Below are 20584 nucleotides of genomic sequence, written 5' to 3'. Positions count from 1 at the left end.
TTCAGAATCATGATTCGACAGGTGGTCTAGTCAGAACTGCAGAGCCTTCACCCCTTCCTGGTTCACTCTGGTGGGGGTCACACCCACTCCCGGTGACAGCCCTTTAAAGAGGCCCCTACTGGGGTAATCAGCCCATTTTAAAGGTGTAGATCTGAAGCCTGACTACCACGCCCTGAGCAACAGGGCATGAAGGCAGAGATGAGTCCTCTGTTAGGACATGAAGAGCTGACTGTTCAAACGATTACTTGCTAAGAGATTAGTTTCCAATGAGAGATCTAGAGTTCCTCATGTACATTACAGTAACTGTTGGCTCAAGGCACCTGTGTCTGCTCTCTCCACAGACTTCCCAGCTACAGGGTCCTTCAAGCCTCTAAGAGCACGTGGTGAATGGCTGGCAGTCTCTGGTTGTCATTTCCCTGTAACCCCCGCCACTGTTACAGACACACACACACATACACACCACACACACACACACACACACCACACACCACACACACCACACCACACACACACACCACACCACACACACACACCACACACCACACACACACCACACACAAACGCATACCACACTCACCACAAACACACACACCACACTGCACAAACACCACACACACACAGCACACACCACAAACACACACACACACCACACACCACAAACACACACACACACCACACACACCACACCACACACACACACACACACACACACACACACACACACACAGACACAGGGCCCCGAGCTACCTTCCCTGCACCCCCACACTGTTCACCACTTGTTTTGCCAGAACAGAACAAATATTCTTATGTGGTCATTTTGCCTACAGAGCGTCCACTAAAACACAGGTCTCGTGCACCCCTCCCCCTGCCTTCCTCCCTGCAGAGGTTTGGTCCACAGGCAATGGCTCTGTGAGCCGGGACCACTGTTTTCAGAAGAAGCCAATGGGGAGCCCCGTAGACCTCGTATGTAACTACAAATGGAAATCCTTGTGACACCCTTGAATAAAGTAACAGAATGCATGGAGGGCTCTCTGACAGATCATGAATACGTGGCTTGAGGAAGTTGGGAAGCTTTTATCAGTAAGTGCTGACCTCACAAAGAAGTCTGTAAGAGAATTAAAACAGAGAAATACAAAGTGTGTGCATGTGTGTGTTAGGGAGAGGATACAGGACAAAAGCAGGTGTAGCTCTCGCTGGCCCCTCTCTGGCGTGGCCTGAGTACATTGATAGTGACCATTAATTATACTGCCTGAGATGGTTGTTGAGACCAAACTTCACCCTGTCCGTCTATCCCATCTCGCATTCTTTGCCAGCCTCACTGCCCACCCTACAGTTTCTCTAACATAATAAGCCATGTGCTTTCTCACCCCAGGGCCTTTGCACATGCTGTTTCACTAATCCTCCTTCCCCTTCCCCTTCAGGGCTCTGCTTAAATGCCCTGTCCCAGCAAGTCCACCTTCAACCCCTGGACCCCGTCAGGCCAGGTTAACTCATGCTGAGCACATTTCACACTGTGTAACCAATTAGCATAGTTGTATGTGTGGTATATCTTTTATAGTATATATAACCACATAGTGTGGCAGGATAGTTAGTGTTACTAGTAGTTTGAGTCTATCCTACCCTGTGGGCTGCATGCTTTGTGAGGAAGGGGCTGTGGCTCTCCTGTTCAGATTTGGGACCTGGGTAACTGGCATGAACCTTCCATGTAAAAGTAAAAACCCACCCTGCCACTCACTGGGCTGAAAGGGCAGCCCCAGAAGACCAGCTGCAGAATTCATAAGAAAAGCACTTCTCACAGGACAGCTGTGCCCTATCACAACAATGCCTTCTGTGAAGGATTGCTGCTGTTCCCACTGAGAAGCTTGAGTCTCTAAAATCCTAGACTGTCAGACACTTGCCATTTGGAATGAAAGCTGTGAGAATGAAGCAGCCCATGATCCCCAAGGGACTTGGGTCTCCGACTCAGGGATGAAGCCCAGATGTACAACCCAGGTGCACAGCTTCAGACAAGGGGTCTCTGGACACACGTTCTTGCAGTTCCCAAGGAGGTCTACACAGCTCTGCAGGGCAAGCCTATCAACCCATAGCTTCATTCCAATTTCACCTAAACTCCATCCTTTACAAATCCTAAAAAACTCTTTCCCTTTATTGGTAAGATGCCCAAAGACTCCTTTGGTAAGCAATCAGCTCACTATAACAGGTCAATGAACCAGAGGCCAGGTTGGTCCCCGGAGGTCCCAGGCGAGAAGACACATTGATCTGAAACAGAGCGTGGTGCCTCCTGACAGCCTGTGTGTTGTCCACGTCCCCAGCACTTGGGCCAGTAGGCTCCACATGGTGACCAGGGCTGCAGCCTCTGTCTTCTCCAGGTTCAATCATAGACATTTAAAAAATTGAGATATAAGTCACAAACTGTAAATTCACCCTTTAAAAGTGAACTTTTATTTCAGTGGGGTTTTAAAAATATATTTACAAGGTTGTGCAATCATCACCACTATCTAGTTCCACAACATTTTCATAGTCCAAAAACAGATCCCCAAGACCCACTAAACAGTCACTCCCCATTCCCACGCAGCCCCTGGCAACCTCTGATCTGCTTCCTGTCTCTACAGATTTGCCTATTCTGGACATTTCATAGAAATGAAAACTTACGACGTGGCCTTTGTGTCCGGCTTCTTTCATTCAGTATAATGTTTTCAAGGTTCATCCAACTTGTAGCACGTACCAGTATTTCATTCTTTTTGTGGCTGAATAATATTCCTCTGTATGGGTAGACTATATTTTGCTTATCTCGTCATCAGTTTATAAGACACTTGAGGTTTTTTTTTTTTTTTTTTGGCTATTGTGAATAATGCAGCTATGAACATTTGTATACAAACTATTGTGTGGACACATGTTTTCATTTCTCTTGGGTTTAAACCTAGGAATGGAAATGCTGGTTCATGTGGTAACTCTGTTTACCATTTTGAGGAACTGCCAGACTGTTTCCCAAAGCAGCTGCACCATTTGCATTCCCACCAGCAGTAAATGATGGTTCCAGTTTTTCCACATCCTCACCAACACTTGTCTTTTTGACTAGAGCCACCTTAGTGGGTGTGGAATGAGTGTGACTATATTATTCTTTAGTAAATAGGTTTCCCCTCTTACTATCATACCCAAATTCAAACGTCCCTTTAAGAACACACAATCCTGATGCATAATCACAAGCATGTCCAAGTGCCCTTCATGCTGTGGCCTGAGAGCTATGTACGAAGCAGATATGTGAAGCAGATCCAACCTCTTCCTACCTGTATGACCTTGGGCAAGTTATTTATCATCTATCAGCCTGAGTTTCCACATCTATAAAATGGAGATGGTAATGTCTATTGGGAGGTTTTAATGAGATAATATATGTAAAGTCTCTAGAAAAGTGCCTGGAAAATAAGAAGCTACTGTGTTTCTCATTATCATTTTAATATAAATTGATACTCCTGAGCTCCTATTAGCAATAGAGTGACTTAATTTGTTAGAGCAAATTAGACATAGTGATCCACTTACCATCATTTGATCGAACCAAGTGACCCACAATCCAGAAACAATCTCTAAAGACAGCTGGCCAGGGAGGGGCTGAGGCTCAGATATCTGTAATCGACCTCAAAGTGTGGTGTTACAGGCTCCAACCAGCTGGGCAAGATGGGAACTGAGCACTTAGGATGAAGCTCAAAGGATAGAAAGTCATGCCACTGCATTCCCAGTGTCTTGCATCCCCTCTTTCCTGGGGCCTCCCTTGGGAACACCAAGATTGGCCTGAGGGGCTGTCCAGATAACACATTCAGGGCAAACCAGGCTTTCCAAAGCCCTTTCCGTTTTCAGTCTCTGATTCTTCCCTCCTCAAGGCAGACTCATTCCCTCATTTGTGGAGGTTTCTTACCCCCTCCAGGCCTGGTGACCTGTTTCTCCAAAGTTGTAACTGCTCAGACCCTCTCATGGATGGTAAAGCGCCCATCTTGGTGACTACTACAGTTTATCCAACCAGCATGAGGGGTGTCACCATGTCACGAGCTCACTAGCCTTTGACTCTCAGAGCGGAGCAGAGGCTCCACACACCTTGCCATCCTGTCTCACAAATCACGGGGGGCCTGTATGAATCTTATTCACCTTGCCTAGGCTACCTCTCCCACGGTCTGGGACCGCTCGGGCAGCCCAGGGTCTCCAGATTTCTCTGTGGAGCCCTGTCCTCTACACCTCAGGCTACTCCGAGGGCAGCAGCTGCCCCTGGAGCCGGTTAGAAATGTAGACTCTCAGGCTTCACCCCACACCTGCTGAATCAGAATCTGCATTCACACTCCAGGAGAATCGTGCTCTCAACCTAATAGTTTCCAACCAACTGACAAATCTTAGAGCAATGCCCTGGGCAACTGTTCTGCTTAAACAGAGGCCTTTAGTCAGGAGCATTGAATCAGAATCTGCATTCACACTCCAGGAGAATCAGAATCTGCATTCACACTCCAGGAGAATCGTGCTCTCAACCTAATAGTTTCCAACCAACTGACAAATCTTAGAGCAACGCCCTGGGCAGCTGTTCTGCTTAAACAGAGGCCTTTAGTCAGGAACATTCTGTTTTCTGGGTGCCTAGTTTTCATCAGCGTATAAGCCTGTGGCCATCACCTCTCTTCACTGGCCTTCACAGCTGGTCTACTCTTCCTCCCATCTGTGTGCTCACCCTCAGTCCCCAGAGACAGGACTCCACTGCCTGCACACATGCACACTCACCCGCACATGCATATGCTAACACTACCCATGTGTTCACGTGCTGCACATGCATACACTTTACACGTGGATGTGTACACACACACATGCACATTTAAACACATGCTCGCATACCCACCTGAACATGCAGAGACACACATGCACACTTGTGTGCATACTTACACACTTGTGAGCACACACAGGACCCTGTTCTCAATCTCTGGGACCAGCTGAGAGAGGGAAGAATAAGATTGATTCCAACATACATCAAGACTCTCTGTAAAACCTGTGGGTAAAATACACAGTCCTCTCTCCTGAGAAAGATCGGGATTTTTCAGCCTGACTTTTGAGAGCCTGTTTTGTAAATCTGTATATATTGAGAAACAGTCAGTGGTCTGAATGAATTAATATCAGCTGCATGGATGCTGACTGACATGGTCAGGTCATGATCACGTTGGCAGGTGTGAGTTCGTGGAAGGACAGGAACCACCCCCTCTGCATTGCCCTCCAATAGGCAGGTGTCCACAACTGGAGAGACCCTTGACCTCGAGGTCTGCCCGTCATCTGTAGGATGTGACCACCCACCTATTTCAGTCTCTGCACAGGGTCCCTGCTGGCCCAACGGCAGAAACTGAGGCTCTCACAGCTCACTGGTCGAGGGCCCTTCACATCTGAACTGAAGCCCCACCAAAAGTCACACTGAACTTATGGGGAGAAACGCAAAGGAGGCAGATGCCCACCTTTTTAAGGCATGGAATTTATTTTATGTACCAACGAACACATAGTACTTACCTGTACAGTTTACAGGACTGAGATGGACAACCATCCGTGTTAGGTTATGCTAGCGCCTCATCTGCACTGTCCACGACAGCAGATACAGGCCACACGCAGCTATCTATATTACAATGAAATAAAATTAAAAATTTAGTTCCTCAGCCCCACGAACCACATTTTGGGTGCTCAGAAGCCACGTGTGGCTACCGCATTGGGCAGCACAGACAGAACATCCCCCAAGGTTCTACTGGACAGCCTTGTCTTGGATGTTCAGTGCAAGCTCAGCTTTCCATAGCACAGGTCTGATCGTTACTACAAGACACTCAAGTGGACCCATCTGTAAAATGGGAGTGAAAATAATGCCTAACCATCAGAAGAAGTTATTGCAAGGATTTTATATCTTATATATGAAACACACACACAGAACAACCAAGTTCCCAGCACGTACACACATAGTGTTCTGTTGCCTGACAAATCTGAGTTACTGCTATGTCTTAGTCCACTCAGGCTGCTGGGTGGCTTACAAACAAGAAATCTGCTCACAGTTCTGGAGGCTTTAAGTCCAAGATCAAGGCACCAGAAGGTGGGTGAGGACCTGCTTCCCGGTTCATAGATGGATGACTTACTGCTGTCTGCTATCATATGGAGGAAGGGGCAAGGGAGGTCTCTAGGGTTTCTTTTGTAAGGGCACTAATCCCAACAGGGGGCTCCACCTTCATGATCTAGTCACCTCCCAAAGGTCCCACTTCCTAACACCATCACACTGGGCCTCAGGATTTAACATAGGAATTTTGTAGAGACACAACCTGTAGCAATGGGCTCGAGCTTCTGCCAAGTGCCTTAATGCAGGCACACGTGGTTCTCCCTGGAGTCCTTACTTTGTCAGATGTTAATAAGATATCTCTACTGTTAAAGGACTGAGGAAATCTAACTCTGAAATGCTTGCAACATTCCTGTCCTGCACAGGATTTCTCTGCCTTGGCTTCTTCCAAGGTATTCTCCCGAAATCCAAAGCCAGAGCTGCTTTACCCTGGTAAGGTCTGCATTGGCTTGTTACTCACTTGGAAAGGGTTAATCGCTCACCATTGTGTTGGTAGCCATCAGCAGACGAGGGGGTAAGTGATAACTGAGGGTCCATGACATCTCTCCACCAGAGTCTTCTCCAAGCCACAGGTTGCAAACTTCTCTTTCTAGGTCCCCCATCCACAAGTCCAAACAAACTTTTATTCTTGAGAGACTTTCATTCAAAGATAAACTGGTAAAACTCATTTCTTAGTAGCAACCACCAAGCAACTGTATTTCTAAAGACTTCTTTAGGATCAACTATCAAATGTGAATTTTAAAAGACCATCTCAAATTATCACAAAGTCACTGGGAGCAGGGGATGCACTTCTGGAGGAGGCTTTGCAATCCATCATGGCTGTGGGCCCTAGAGGACGAGAGGGATGGAGGCAGTGATTTATTCATTTAACCATTAATTCATTGTTGTTGTGATCAATTTTTCCAAAATAATGACACTATTACCTAGGACAGATATTTGGCTTTATTCTTTTGTACATAATTTAGACAAGAATATCGCCGATATTAAGAGAGACCAATACATCTACACGGACGTGAAATAAATCAAAGCAGTTTTGAAATGGCTACCACCCCAAGGCTACTGAGACATGGGGCGTAAAGAAAAGCACAGGCCAAGGTCAAAGCCACGGCTACCACGAACACAGAGGTGGATGTCGCCTGTTTGCCTCAAAATCTTATGTTCTTATGCTGTGCAAAGAAAGTAACCAGTCCTAAGCACGAACATCCATCTTCATTATAGTGCAGGCATTCTTTTTAGGGCTTCAGTTTAACACTACAGATTCTCGAATACATGGCGCACACCGGGGGAAACAGCTCTCATGGCCAAGTGTAGTCGACATAACCTTGAGTTGCTCTCCTGTGTAAATGTGGCCATGTAAGAACGGAGAGCGAGTCCTCTTGGAGACTGGAAGGTACCTCTCTTCCTTTTGCATCTGGACCCAACTGTCCTTCCTGCCTGGATCTTGAAGGAGCAAGCACATCCAAGCCTGCGAGGAGATGGGGCACTGGCAGTCACTGCTCTCAGGGTCAAGGCTGGGGCTGGCACTGGCTGACCACTAATTTGTGAGTACAACATCCAGGCCAAGGAAACACCAGGAGAGCCGGGGCAGCTTGCAAAGTACATGCAAAATGCCCAAGGGGAATAGCGAAGTGTTCCCAGTTATGACTGTGAAGTGGGAATGCCTTTGCAATGACAGCAACTGGAACTGGAATCTGACGTGGAGAAACTCATAAAGTAGCACATGCAGAAGTGGTTAGGCAACAAAAATGCAAAAAAAGCAAGGCAATCTCTCTAGCCAAGAACTCGAATAGGAGAGACTTGTGAAATCCTCACAGATTCTTATCCCAAATAGCTTCCAGCAGGAACTCCCAGCTTGATACTCTGGTCCTTGAATAATCTCCCCCCTCTGAAGTGTTTTATTTGTTCTCCCTCAAAGTCCAGGTACCTAAGGCAGGAAAGGGTTATACATCCTGTTTGCTCCCTTCTCTCGTCAGTGTGTCCACCTGTGCAAGGGTAGGAGGCAGCAATGAAGAAATGCACTGAGCCACACACATGTTCTGGTGGGGGAAGGCATGCCGTCTGCCCACCAGCCTCCTGCCGGACTTTGATGAAACATTTTCCCACATGAATTTGCCCTGGTGCTGGGCTGACTTGTAGGATTGCCTCCATAGCTAATTTTTCCTCAAAAACTGCTTTCAGGGCTTCCCAGGTGGTGCAGTGGTTGAGAATCCACCTGCCAATGCAGGGGACATGGGTTCGAGCTGTGGTCCGGGAAGACCTTACATGCCACGGAGCAACTAAGCCCCTGCGCCACAACTACTGAGCCTGTGCTCTAGAGCCTGCGAGCCACAACTACTGGAGCCCATGTGCCACAACTCCTGAAGCCTGCGCGTCTAGAGCCTGTGCTCCACAACAAGAGAAGCCACCACAATGAGAAGCCTGCAGACCGCAACGAAGAGTAGCCCCCACTTGCTGCGTGCAGCAACGAAGACCCAACACAGCCAAAAAAAAATAAAAAATAAAAAACTACTTTCACAAAACCCCCTAGGACCACAAATGTACATGAGACTAACATTCTCCTGTCCCTCGCACTACCACCTGTGTGCTCTCACACCTGCTCCAGCCAACAAATGCAGCATCCCAAAGCACACAGGCGTGCATAAACACAAGTCTGCATTCCACCCCAAGGTAGACTCTGGAAGGTTCCTCACTGCAGCGGGCTGAGCTCTGATGGACGGATGTAGTGGTGAGACTCGAAGGGTGACAAGGCGGCGTTCTCGACCCAGCCTGAGTGACCTAGGTCCACCTCTCCACTTGCCTTCGCTTTCTGAGGGCAGGCTCAGCCCCACAGCATGTAAGATGTGTTTAATTCCCAAACTAGCCTAAAGCAGAATATTTCCAGTCACTGGGAGTGAAAATAAAGTGTATAAGGTCTCATTCTCAGCTGCTTTTGCTTTCGGTATTCTTAACTTTTTGGTTTTAGTTTTTGGCTTTTCACACTCCCTTCTAGCCGCCTCTTCTGGTTCTGCCTTTCTCATGGGCCTGCTCCCTCTTCCAGATTGAGCCTGCTCTCGGTCTCCGGAAGAATCAGACTGTCAGCATCAGAAGGGGCCCCCTGGCGTCAAGGTGCTTCCTGTAGCTTTTGGTAAACCTGCAGGCCTCACAGCACCGACTCACCACCAACCACTGCTGCCCCGTGGGGGCCCATGGGCCACATGTGGGCATTCGCCCAAAGGGCTTCTCAGCCTGGGCCGTAAGCTGCCCAGCTCCACAAGTATTAATACTTGTAGCTTTTTCTCTAGTTTTCTTGCCCTCCTCTCAGCCTTTTAGCAAGATGATTCACTTGTGATGATGACGTTATGGTTCCCACCAGTTATTTTCCTAAATAGAGAAAACTTTAGTTTTTCGTGACTTCAGCTCTGATGCTGTTTCCCAGCACTTGACCCAGAGGACAAAGGCGCATGACACTCATGGAGCTCACAACCCCCAACCCCCTCGGCAATCTACCTCGTCCAAATGCAAGTCACAAACTAGAACACCCTCCTTTGGTCTAGCCCCGTGTCCTCAGACTGGATACCAAAGCATCACCCATGAGGTTGTCAGAAAAACAAATTCCCAGGCAGGCAGCCCAAACTCAGAATCACAAACTGTCCCTCCCACCTTTCCTTCTTTTTAGAATTCAGATATCATCTCAGGAGTCTTCTAAATGCTTTATTTGAGATATAATTCACATATGTATCATAAAATCAACTATTTTAAGTGAATAATTTTTTAGTAAATTTAGTAAATGGTTATACAATCATCAGTAACAGTTCCCTCAACGCAAAACGACTCCTAGTATCCACTGGCAGGTGGTCCCCATTCCCAACTGCAGCCTCCAGCAACCAACCAATAATCTACTTTCTGTAGTTTTTACTTTTTAGGAAATTTCACATAAATGGAATCACAGAATATGTGGTATTTTCCATCTGTCTTCCTCCGTTTTATGTTTCTGATATTGTAGCTTGTACCAGCTCATTCCTTTTCCTATCTGAGTAGTGTTCCATTGTATGGATCTACCAGTGTGTTTATCCACTCACTGGTTGATGATAATTTGGTGTATTTCCATTTGGGGGCTATTATGAACAATGTTTCTATAAACATTAGTTTACAAGTTTTCTGTAGACATATTTTCTCGATTTTCATGTGTATTTTCCTAGGTACCTAGGGTCTTATGGTAAATTTGTATTTAACTTTTTAAGAAACTGCTAAACTGTTATCCAAAGGGGCTGCACCAATTTCTCCACATCTTTACCAACATTTGTCATTGCCTATCCTTTGGGTTACAGCTATTTTGGTACTGTTATTTGGTACAGTTATTCTGCATGGGAAGTGGCATCTCAGTTTTAATTTGCACTTCCCTAATGACTAAGGATGTTGAACATCTTTTTGTATTTATTGGCCACTTGTGGATCTTCCTTGGAGAGATATCTATTCAAATCCTTTGCACTATTACTTGGATTGTCTTCTTGTTAAAGAGCTCTTTGTATACTCTGAACACCAATCTTTTATCAATATGATTTATAAATGTTTTTTTCCAGTCTGGCTTGCATTCTCTTTTCCTTAACAGTGGCTTGTAACACACAAGTTTTTAATTTTGATGGAGCCTAACATCAATTTTACCTTTTAGATTGTGCTTTTGGTGTTGTATACAAGAAATCTTTGACAAAGAGAGTTTTTATCATGAAAGGTGTCACACTTTGTCAAATGCTTTCCCTCTGCCTTTTGAAATGACTCGTGTCTTTTGTCCTTCCATCTGTTAATATGGTGGAATACATTCATTGGCTTTCTGGTATTAAATCTCACCTGGCCATGAACCTAAGCCTTTCTAAATGTCATTGGATTTGTTGAAGATTTTTGTATCTATATTCATAAGGGATACTGGTCTGTAGTAGTGTTTGTGATGCTTTTGTCTGGCTTTTGTATCAGGATAATAGGGGGCTCATAACATAGAACAAGTAAGTATTCCCTCCTCTTCCATTTTCTGAGTCTCTGAAAGATTGGCATTATTTCTTCTTTATATGTTTGATTGCATTCACCAGTGAAGCTATCTGGCCCTGGGGTTTATTTTCATGAGAGAAGTCTAGTTTCCAGCCTAATCTCTCCACTTGTTATAGATCTAATGAAACTTTCTATTTCTTCTTGACAAAGTGTTGATTTGTGTCTTAAGATTTGTCCATTTCACTTGAGTTGTCCATGTGTTGACATAAAGTTGTTCACAGCATTTCCTTACCGTTCTTTTAATTTCTATAAAATTGGTAGTTATGTGACCTCTTTGATTCTTGATGTTGGTAATTTGTGTCTTCTCTTTCTTCCTTGGTCAGTGTAGCTAAAGGTATGCCAAACTTGATCTTTTCAAAGACCCAACAATTGCTTTCATTGATTTTTCTGTACTATTTTTGTTTTCTATTTCACTGATTTCCATACTAATCTTTATTATTTCTTTCCTTCTGTTTGCTTTGGATTTATTCTTGCTCTTCTTTTTCTAGTTCTTTTAAGGTGGAAGCTTAGACTTTGATTTGAGATCTTTTTAATATAAGTATTCACAGCTATAAATTTCCCTCCGAGCACTGTTTAGCTGCATCCCATATATTTTGATATTATGTTGTGATTAACACTTATTAGGAAGTGATATCCAAATTTTTTTTTTTTTACAAACACCTCTTTAATCATCCACTTACTATCGTTTTTGCAAAAGTCCAACTTCCAGGAAGATAACAACGAATTTAATATAAAAGGTTGTTAGTTAACTAATTCAAGCTCTGTACTTCAGATTCTAAGAAGTAACACTGAGCATATTAAGATCTATCTATGCATACAGTCCAGTAATCAGGCCAATGTGAGCTATGTGGAAAATAAACATGGATGCATTTGGTATTAAGCCACTGCCTACACACACACCCATGTCATCATTCAGACGGTTTGAAGACTGAGTTCCATCCTCTTAAAGACAAATAAGAATTCTGTGAAACACACAGCTAAGTGGTTATTTAGAGAAATTCCAAGTGTACATGGCAAATGAATTGTGATAAAATACTATTCTTTTGTTCCTATAATAGTTTCTTTTAATTAATAAGCACCTTTCAAAGTTATAAAATGACATCAATTCATTTTCCAAAGTTAAATCAATGTGTGAGAGCATGAGAGAGCATCCTGCAGGTGAAAATCATTTTGGCACAAGGTACTTCCGTGTCCTGCAAGTTTTCTGTTTTGTTTTAAAACTATTACTGAGTATCCTTTCAGGAATAGAAGTAGTCTAAAATGACTTGAGTTCTGTTTCTGACGAAGCTCTCAACATCATTTGAATACTGAAGCCTGAGGGTTGTTTTCCATCAGAAAGTCATACCTAAATGGGCAACAGCAGACAGGGGTCACCTGGCTGAGGTCCGAGGTAGAACTAACACAGCCTGGCTCATGAATGGGCAAACACAGGAATGCCATGTGCTGATATCTGAACAATCTCATAAGCACATTCACAGAACTCCAAACACAACAACTTTAATCATTTCCCCAGTTCCAAAGTCTTTTAAGACTTGTATATTGACATAAAAATTAATCTGAAGGCTTAAAACAGGAAGATTTAAGTCAAAATCATTAGAAACATGAAAGCATTTTCTAACCATCCCTGAGATACAGCCTTGGAAATATTAAAATAACAAAAACTCCATGATTTTTAAATACTCCCTAAGATCCAAGATGGTAGGTCTCAAACTTGAGTATGCACAAAATTAGGGGTAGGGAAGGAGTTCTTCTAAGATTGCAGTTTCCTGAGTGTCAACTTTAGTTTGTGTGAAGCCTAGGAATCTGTATTTCTAATAACCCTCACACAGATGATCATGTAGCTGACTCTCATGCTGCACTCAAAGACACTAGCCTAAGATGGGTTAGCAGAAACAATTTCTCAGTCTTACTGACCACTCTTAAAGACCACCCATTTCTGATGATTACCAAAATTAACATGTAATCGATTCCTATTTCTTAGCTCTTTAACCCCTTTCTACTCCAGAATAATAACTTAATGGTGAGTTACAAGCACAATGTCAGACAGTGAGGAAAAAAGCTACAGAACCTCACCTTTTAAATACATAATCTTAATATAAGTAAATGAATCTTCTATAAAGGCTTATTTAGGCTCATGACAGACCATTAAAAGTGTGTTAACTGTTGATAAGGCAAGGAAAATAAAAGCATGAAAGGAATGGGGACTAATGTGTAAGAGAAAATGGTCACGTCAGCCAACATTTCATTACAGTACACGGTACCTGCTTAGCCACCAGCTCCAACAGGCAACCTGGAGCTAGGCAGCTGCCCTTTTCTCTGCAATCCTGGTCACCAATGTGTGGTGCTGAAGTGAAAGGGAGAAATTAGACCCTCAGTGGCCTTCCCAGGAACCACTCAGAGAAAGAATTCCCATGTTGAAAAATGAAGTGCTCTTAGCTGCCACAGCAAACCCCACCATCAAACACACTCTTCATTGACAGTCATGTAGGACCAACTCCTGAGGCTGTAAATCCAGCATGGTCACTTGGGATACAGATTTGACACTTCTGTCTGTGAACATTTTCCTGGGGCCTCCTGACCATCCACAATAGGAGTGTAACTGAGACAGTAGTTACGCAACAGATCTTTGTGCAAAGAGAGCAGTTCTCTCACTGCTCTTCCTTCCAGGAAGCAGCCAGGGGGTAGGGGTGAGGGGGTAGGGGTTGGGCAGCAGGGTCCTTGGGGGCAGGTGGACATCCTGACCTCTGAGGTTTGAGTGTCACCTCAGTGTTCGGCAGACTGGATACAATCACTTTACCAGGGACTACACTTGCCACTGGCCCTCAGGCCCAGGCTGCTCCCTGGACTTTACGGATGCCATGAGGGGTGACGGGTGACAACCCCAAAACTCAACTGGTCTGTGACACCAATCACGATGTTATGAACATGCTGTGCAGCAGGCAGTCAAAGAGGCCCTGGTGGAGGCCAGAACAGTGGAGATGCCTCCTGACTCTAGCGTGGGCCTCCGCCCAAGCCCTCAGCTTCACAGGCACTCTGCAGGCACTCAGGAGCTGGCAGACAGCCTGAAGTGGAGAGCCACTGAAAGACAGACTCAGGTGAACCTGAGATGAATCTGCTCAGAGTGTCTCTTCTAATGCTTAAAGGTATCCTAGGCACTGTATGAATTAGCTTACTCCTTTTTGCAATAATGTACTTTCATATACTTCCCTTTTGGGGGGATTTTCTGCTCAAAGTCACTCAAACCAGAACTTTTTCAAAACGATACTCTGGACAGTACCCAGGGAACTAGGTATGACTTTACCATCTGAAAAAATTCATGACATAAGATTCTTAAAATCTTGTCTTTAAAGATCATAAAAAGTAAATAAATCAACAGAAAATTATATTAACATGATCCTGAAATAAGATGCTTAATAAAGGTATGACAATTTACTTAAGTACAAAGGAATTTTGGTAATATGGTTAGCTATAAAAGGAACTTAATTTTCTTGGAAAAATTAACAGTCAGCTTAGAACAATGGCTTCAAATAAATTTTGAAAAACTTCTAATTTACCTTCAGTTCAGTGCTGAATGAGCATATAAACTATTAAGTTAAACCTAGGATGCTCAGTATAAGGAAAACATTAAAATACCTTGGTATACAAAAGTCCCATCTTAATAGTGTCTTTCCTCAAAATACTTAAAATGTCTTGAAATCCAGTAAATCCTACAATATCACATCAGAAAAGTGAAGCTGGTAAAGTTGGTCTTTTCTCCAAAGAAGGTAGAGATAAGAATACAGAGCAACCGTTAAGATGGGTGTCTTAAAAAAAAAAAAGATGGGTGTCTAGCCAAAAATCATGCCTTCACCCGTTTCAGCTTGAAATTGTAAGTAGAACTGTTTTTAAACAGGAAACAAATTACAACAATTTTAGAATATTTTAAATTATGAAGACACAGAAACTGCAGAAAAGGTTTTAGATTTTTCTGATATTAATGGTACACAATTTGAAACTTAACCTTGCACTTCATGATAAACTATAAGGTGCACGTAAACCCTGAGAAGCAGCAGGTATGACAACACAACCAGGCAAGTCCTGACCACAGCCAAATGGATCCTGCTGGAACGTGGAACACAAGTTTGTCCTGCTGTCTCACAGAAAGCCCCTCACTGGAGGAGGCTGGGCAGAAACAGCCCTGGTGGATTCCAGCGTATTAACGGTCTGTTGGCCAATGGTCGGCTGGGAGGATTTTGACTGTAAACTGAGAATATACTACAATTTACATTTTACTTTGTTTTCTCTTTCTAAAAGCTACACCACACCACTCTTTGGTGTCACAGACAACTAAAATGCTTAAATGGCAGTTGTAAGCTCCTCCATGGAGCACAGTGTAGCAGGGAGAACACCGGTTAGGAATAAACACCTTCATCAGCTTCATGTTCATCAGCCAAAGTAATTGTTGGTATAAGGCACCTCACTAAACCAGATGAGCAGTGGGAAGACTTCGATGTAGTAATACGTAGAACAGACACGAGCTTATTGCTATCTGAATTACGTTGCTAGTTTAAATGTAGTATAGACTGTCACTTATTCTGAGGCATTTTTGCAAAAACAAGTTACTCTTTCCTAAGTGCTTTTAAAAAACAGGAGATAATAATATTATTCTGGATAAACAAGTTAGAAGTTCAGAGATGTTAAAAAAAAAATCATGCAAAGAAAGAAACTGAGCACAGAGATGTTTTAAAATAGAGAACAGAGACCAGACTCCAAATACCTGCCCAGGGCTAATTCTACCAGGCCTTGTGAATTTATCCTGCAAAGTCCAGCTGCTGCACCGGACAGTGCCCCCCAAAATCCCAAGTCGTAACCACCATATAGCTCACGTACTGGTGAAATTTAACCACACAACAGTGACCACAAGTTTTAGGAGCCATTTCAGTGAGGTGCCTCTCTGAGGTGGCAGTATACCATATCAATTTACATTATCTGGAAAGAAACAGCAATCTTCCACAGGACTCTTAAAACTTCACTATTAAGGATGGAGAATTTTCAAGGGCAAAATAACTATGTATACCTATTTTGTTCCATAAAAGATTTTAGGTAGCTTATGAAATTATTTGTATAGTATTCACATTTACAAAATATCCTAGAGGCAAATGTACATTTTTGCTACTATCTGAAGAGTATTAAAGCTGAATTAGGTTAGAATTGACTTGTTTACAGGTTATAATAAAGACTTGCAACATAGCAACATTTGTAATTCCATTCTTAAGAAGTTTAATTAAACCCTCACCTCCTTTAGAGGAAGGCAGCCTGCTATCTTCACTTTCTCAGCAGGACAAAATCCTGCTCTTGGTGTCCACACCCTCGACACTTTCCCAGGCGCCCCACTGAAGAACACAAGCAATGGCACCGTTACGCGCCAGCTGCCAGCTACCATTCTCAGACAATTTGATGGTTATTTCTTTTGAGCACACATGAAAATAAAATGAAATTCGGTTGCAGTTTAAATAAAGCAGCTGGCTTTACCTGAGTGTGGGACCAATGTTAAATAGTCATACCAGAAATTAATTAAAGATGGGACATCAAATACTAAGGTGAAATTAATACCTGCAAACAACCCCGCCCCCTCAAACCATAATCAACTTTTAAAACTTTTCCAAAGAGGGACTGATTTCAGATTATATTAGAGAAAAAGCAACATTGGTGATTAAAGACACAGTGCATCAAGGCCTCACTTGGGGTGGGAGTGAGGACAGTGGTCATTACTCTCCTATTACACACAACGGCTACGTTTCATTGGGCATAACTGTACTGTTTTAAAGATACGACTTCCCTCTTAGGCAGCAAAACATTCTGAAAGTAGACTATTTAAATTACTCCAAATCAGGCCACTGGCTGACACTGCCAACTCTAGCACCATGTTTTACGAAAGCACTAAAGAGGCAGTTCAGTGTTCATGACCCCTACGACAATGTGAGAACATTAGCAAAACACAGATGCAGACCTTTATTCATGAAGGTTATCTTCATAGTCTCCTTCTTAGTCACAATAAAATGGAAAATGTGGAACATCCCACTGACCTTTCAACGGTGCTTTTTACAACAATTTTTACATATGCTGGGAGATGCTACTGTTCTGAAAAAATATAAAAATGGAAATCTTCCCGATTGACATTATATAAGTGAAACTGTATCAAACTAAAAGATCTCAAAGATCATAAAATCAAAGCAAATCATGGCAAGGCCTGAAATGACAGAGCTGCTGTCTGTGTAACACCCTGACACCCAATGAAATCCCAGCACGAAGGTGACTCGCTCCCTCTGCATCAGGCTCAGGTCTGCATCACGCGAACATCCAGCATCACTGGATCCACTCATCTTTTGAGTGAGTAGGGCAGGATTCTCCCCAAATACAGATGAGGAAAAGAAGTTAGAAAGGCTAAACAATTTGCCTGAGATCATACTGATAGGAAGTGGGCAACCAGAACTCAGAGATTTGGCTCTTCTTTCAATGCTCTCTTTAGTACACTAAATTTATCCATCCCTTTTAAATAAAAATAGAAAATTAGTATTGTTTTTAAAATAATTAGTCTATCAAAAATAATGCTCTGCCAATAAGATTTCTTTTCCATTGTAAGCTTAACAGTAAGAAAGCCCAACTAAATTTTAACACGGTGCTGTGGATTAAATTGCATTACCCCAAAATTCACCTGTTGGTATCCTAACCCCTGGCAACTCAGAATGTGACTGTATTTGGAGATATGGCCTTTAAAGAAGCGGTTAAGGTTAAATGAGGTGGTTATAGCGGGCCCTAATCCAGTGTAACTGATGTTCTTACAAGAAGAGTTCACGGCAGACACACACAGAGGGAACACCATGTGAAGCTGGAGGTAGGACAGCTGTCTGCAAGCCAAGGAGAAAGGCCTCAGGAGAAACCATCCTGCTGACACCTTAACCATGGAGTTTCACCTTCTAGACCTGAGCAAGAAAAATGTCTATTGTTTAAGCCCCACAGTCTGTGGTGTTTGTTACGGCAGCCTGAGCTGACGGACACATATAATATGTAAAGCAGTATCAGAAAACAATCCTTCAGTGGTCTACCACATGTAATTTGATCAGAGCATGACCCTTTTTAAAAAACATAACTACCAAATTTTAAAAAAGGGCCAGTGACAACGGCTGAGACATTTGTTTTCGTTTACTTGTTTGTCTTACAAATGCATGTGAATTAAGGCGACGGCTGGTAACAGGTGTTAGTTTCCTGTGCTCTGTGTGATCTCTCCCCCACAAACTGCTCAGAGGCAGTAATTCTAGTTGTAGGACAATGCAGACTGTGGACTCCATCCCTTCAGACATGTTTTTCAGTCCTTAACATACTGCTCTCTTCTGCTGGCTGGACTGCTCTGAAAATGACCACAATCTTGTCCTTCTCCTGTGACAAATCAGATTTGGGATAAATTAAGACAAATGCAGTGGTTAAAACTACTTGGCCACGGTATTACAGGGCAACTCGAAGCAACACTTTGCTCAAATCAGGTCCCCCGTAAATAACAGACATGCACACACACACACACACAGAGTAAACACAGTCCACACAAAGTACAACTCTTGGGAAAAAAGCCACAGTCACCAGGGACTACTCTCCTCTCGTTTTTCTAGTGGGAATGCACAGTGCACAAGAAGTCGTGTTCAGATTTCTTACAAATCCTTTAGGAGACAAATCTAAGGCAAAAGCTTTAAAGCAACTTTCACAATCTGTATCAGAAGACAATTCAGAATGCTGAATTTCAATCTTCAGTTGTTAACTGTTCATATCAATGTCAAGGTTTTTAAAAGGTCTTGGTCTTCCTTCTGTCCCTTTCACATCATAATCTGCTTTGGTTCCAACATGAAGACACAGAATTTAAAGTTACGTGTAATGTGCCAATCCTATGAAAAGGATTTTTAGGTAGTTCACATGGTACTTCAAGCTCTAATGTTCCCCCAGAGCATGAATTTTCAAAGCATAAGTTGAAAGTAATGAAAGAGGATGGAGATAAAGCGGAAGCAGGAACACGCCCACAGTACACATGTCAGCCTACTCACCTACTGTTAATAGCCAACGTAAAAAAGAAATGCATGGAAAGGGCCCACGCCTCTGTGTCACCATTGCGAGAGCTGACAGGGGTCAATGCGCTACCTGGTCCAGTGCCCTCACATAAAAATTAAGCAGAAAGAATGCAATGTCATTTTTAGGCAAAATGATGTGCCAAGGCAGTACCCGAAGACCATCTGCCACTGAGTTACCAAAACCTACGAGTTTTAGGGCCCATACAGGGGCAGAGACTATCCTAGAATGTCTGGAGAAACAGTTTACAGACTCACCTAATTTTCCGAAATTCAGCAGCCTAAAAACTTAAACACACACACACACACACACACACACACACACGTATATTAATGACATAAGACAATTACTGTGAAAACTAGGAAGGAGCATAAGAAGTCTAGGTTTTATAAGAATATTAACTTAATGACATGTTTAAAGTGTCTGAAATATAAAATAGTATCTACATTCTTGTGATGGAAATTATTTAAATATTTCCAGTATAATTTCTCTCCAAATAAAAGATATTTATTTTTATACCTTTTATTAGCTATATTTATTATAACTTTGGGTTACAATTCTCACTATAAAGAGACAGATTTCTACATTCTAGTGACTTAATATAAAACCTTTTATTATGCAACTTGGAAATAAAATACTTTTTGCTATCAATGTACAAAATAAGGTTACAAAAAATTATCCATAGAAATTACTGGACCATAGACTATTCAAATCAAATCACCCCACTTTAGTAATTTAATTCTGAGGTGTGAACACAGCAGCTTGGAGCCTGGGCACAGGCATTGAAGGTCTGAGTCCTGATGGCCTCTGTAATCCTGGACAAGGTACTCAACCCTCACTCCTTTTACAACAGCACAACATGGAAAAACGTCATGCCTTCCTCACAGTATTAAGAATTAAATGAAGGGACTTCCCTGGCAGTTCAGTAGTTAAGACTCTGCGCTTCCACTGCAGGGGGCATGGGTTCGATCCCTGGTTGGGGAACTAAGATCCCGCATGCCACATGGCATGGTCAAAAAACAAAAAAACAGAAGGTGTTTGGCAAGGTACTTACTAAGCACTTTTGCTAGTGCTTTATTAGTGTCAAATGCTTTATTATCACAGAGCTGTGACTGTACCAAGTGAAGAAACAATGGAAAGCAAGCCCATCCCTGCAATTCTCCAATAGTGGCGACTGCTCTAGACCTAGTTCTTCAGTTTACAAACAGCAGTCAGCAACCGCCAACCTTTCGACTAAGCTTGCTTTGTTATTTTGGGGGAAAATATTTCCTGAGCTGTACCTTCGATACTGCAATGAGTGATTTACCTTCAGGAAGAAGACTGTAAGATCTCGCCCAGGGTGAACACGTGTGCTTCCAGGTTCATCTTCTC

This window comes from Aethalodelphis obliquidens, unplaced genomic scaffold (genome assembly GCF_003676395.1).
Source record: "Aethalodelphis obliquidens isolate GAN/ISIS:26980383/991018 unplaced genomic scaffold, ASM367639v1 scaffold74, whole genome shotgun sequence".
NCBI lineage: Eukaryota > Metazoa > Chordata > Mammalia > Artiodactyla > Delphinidae > Aethalodelphis > Aethalodelphis obliquidens.
This window is presented reverse-complemented; position numbering follows the sequence as displayed.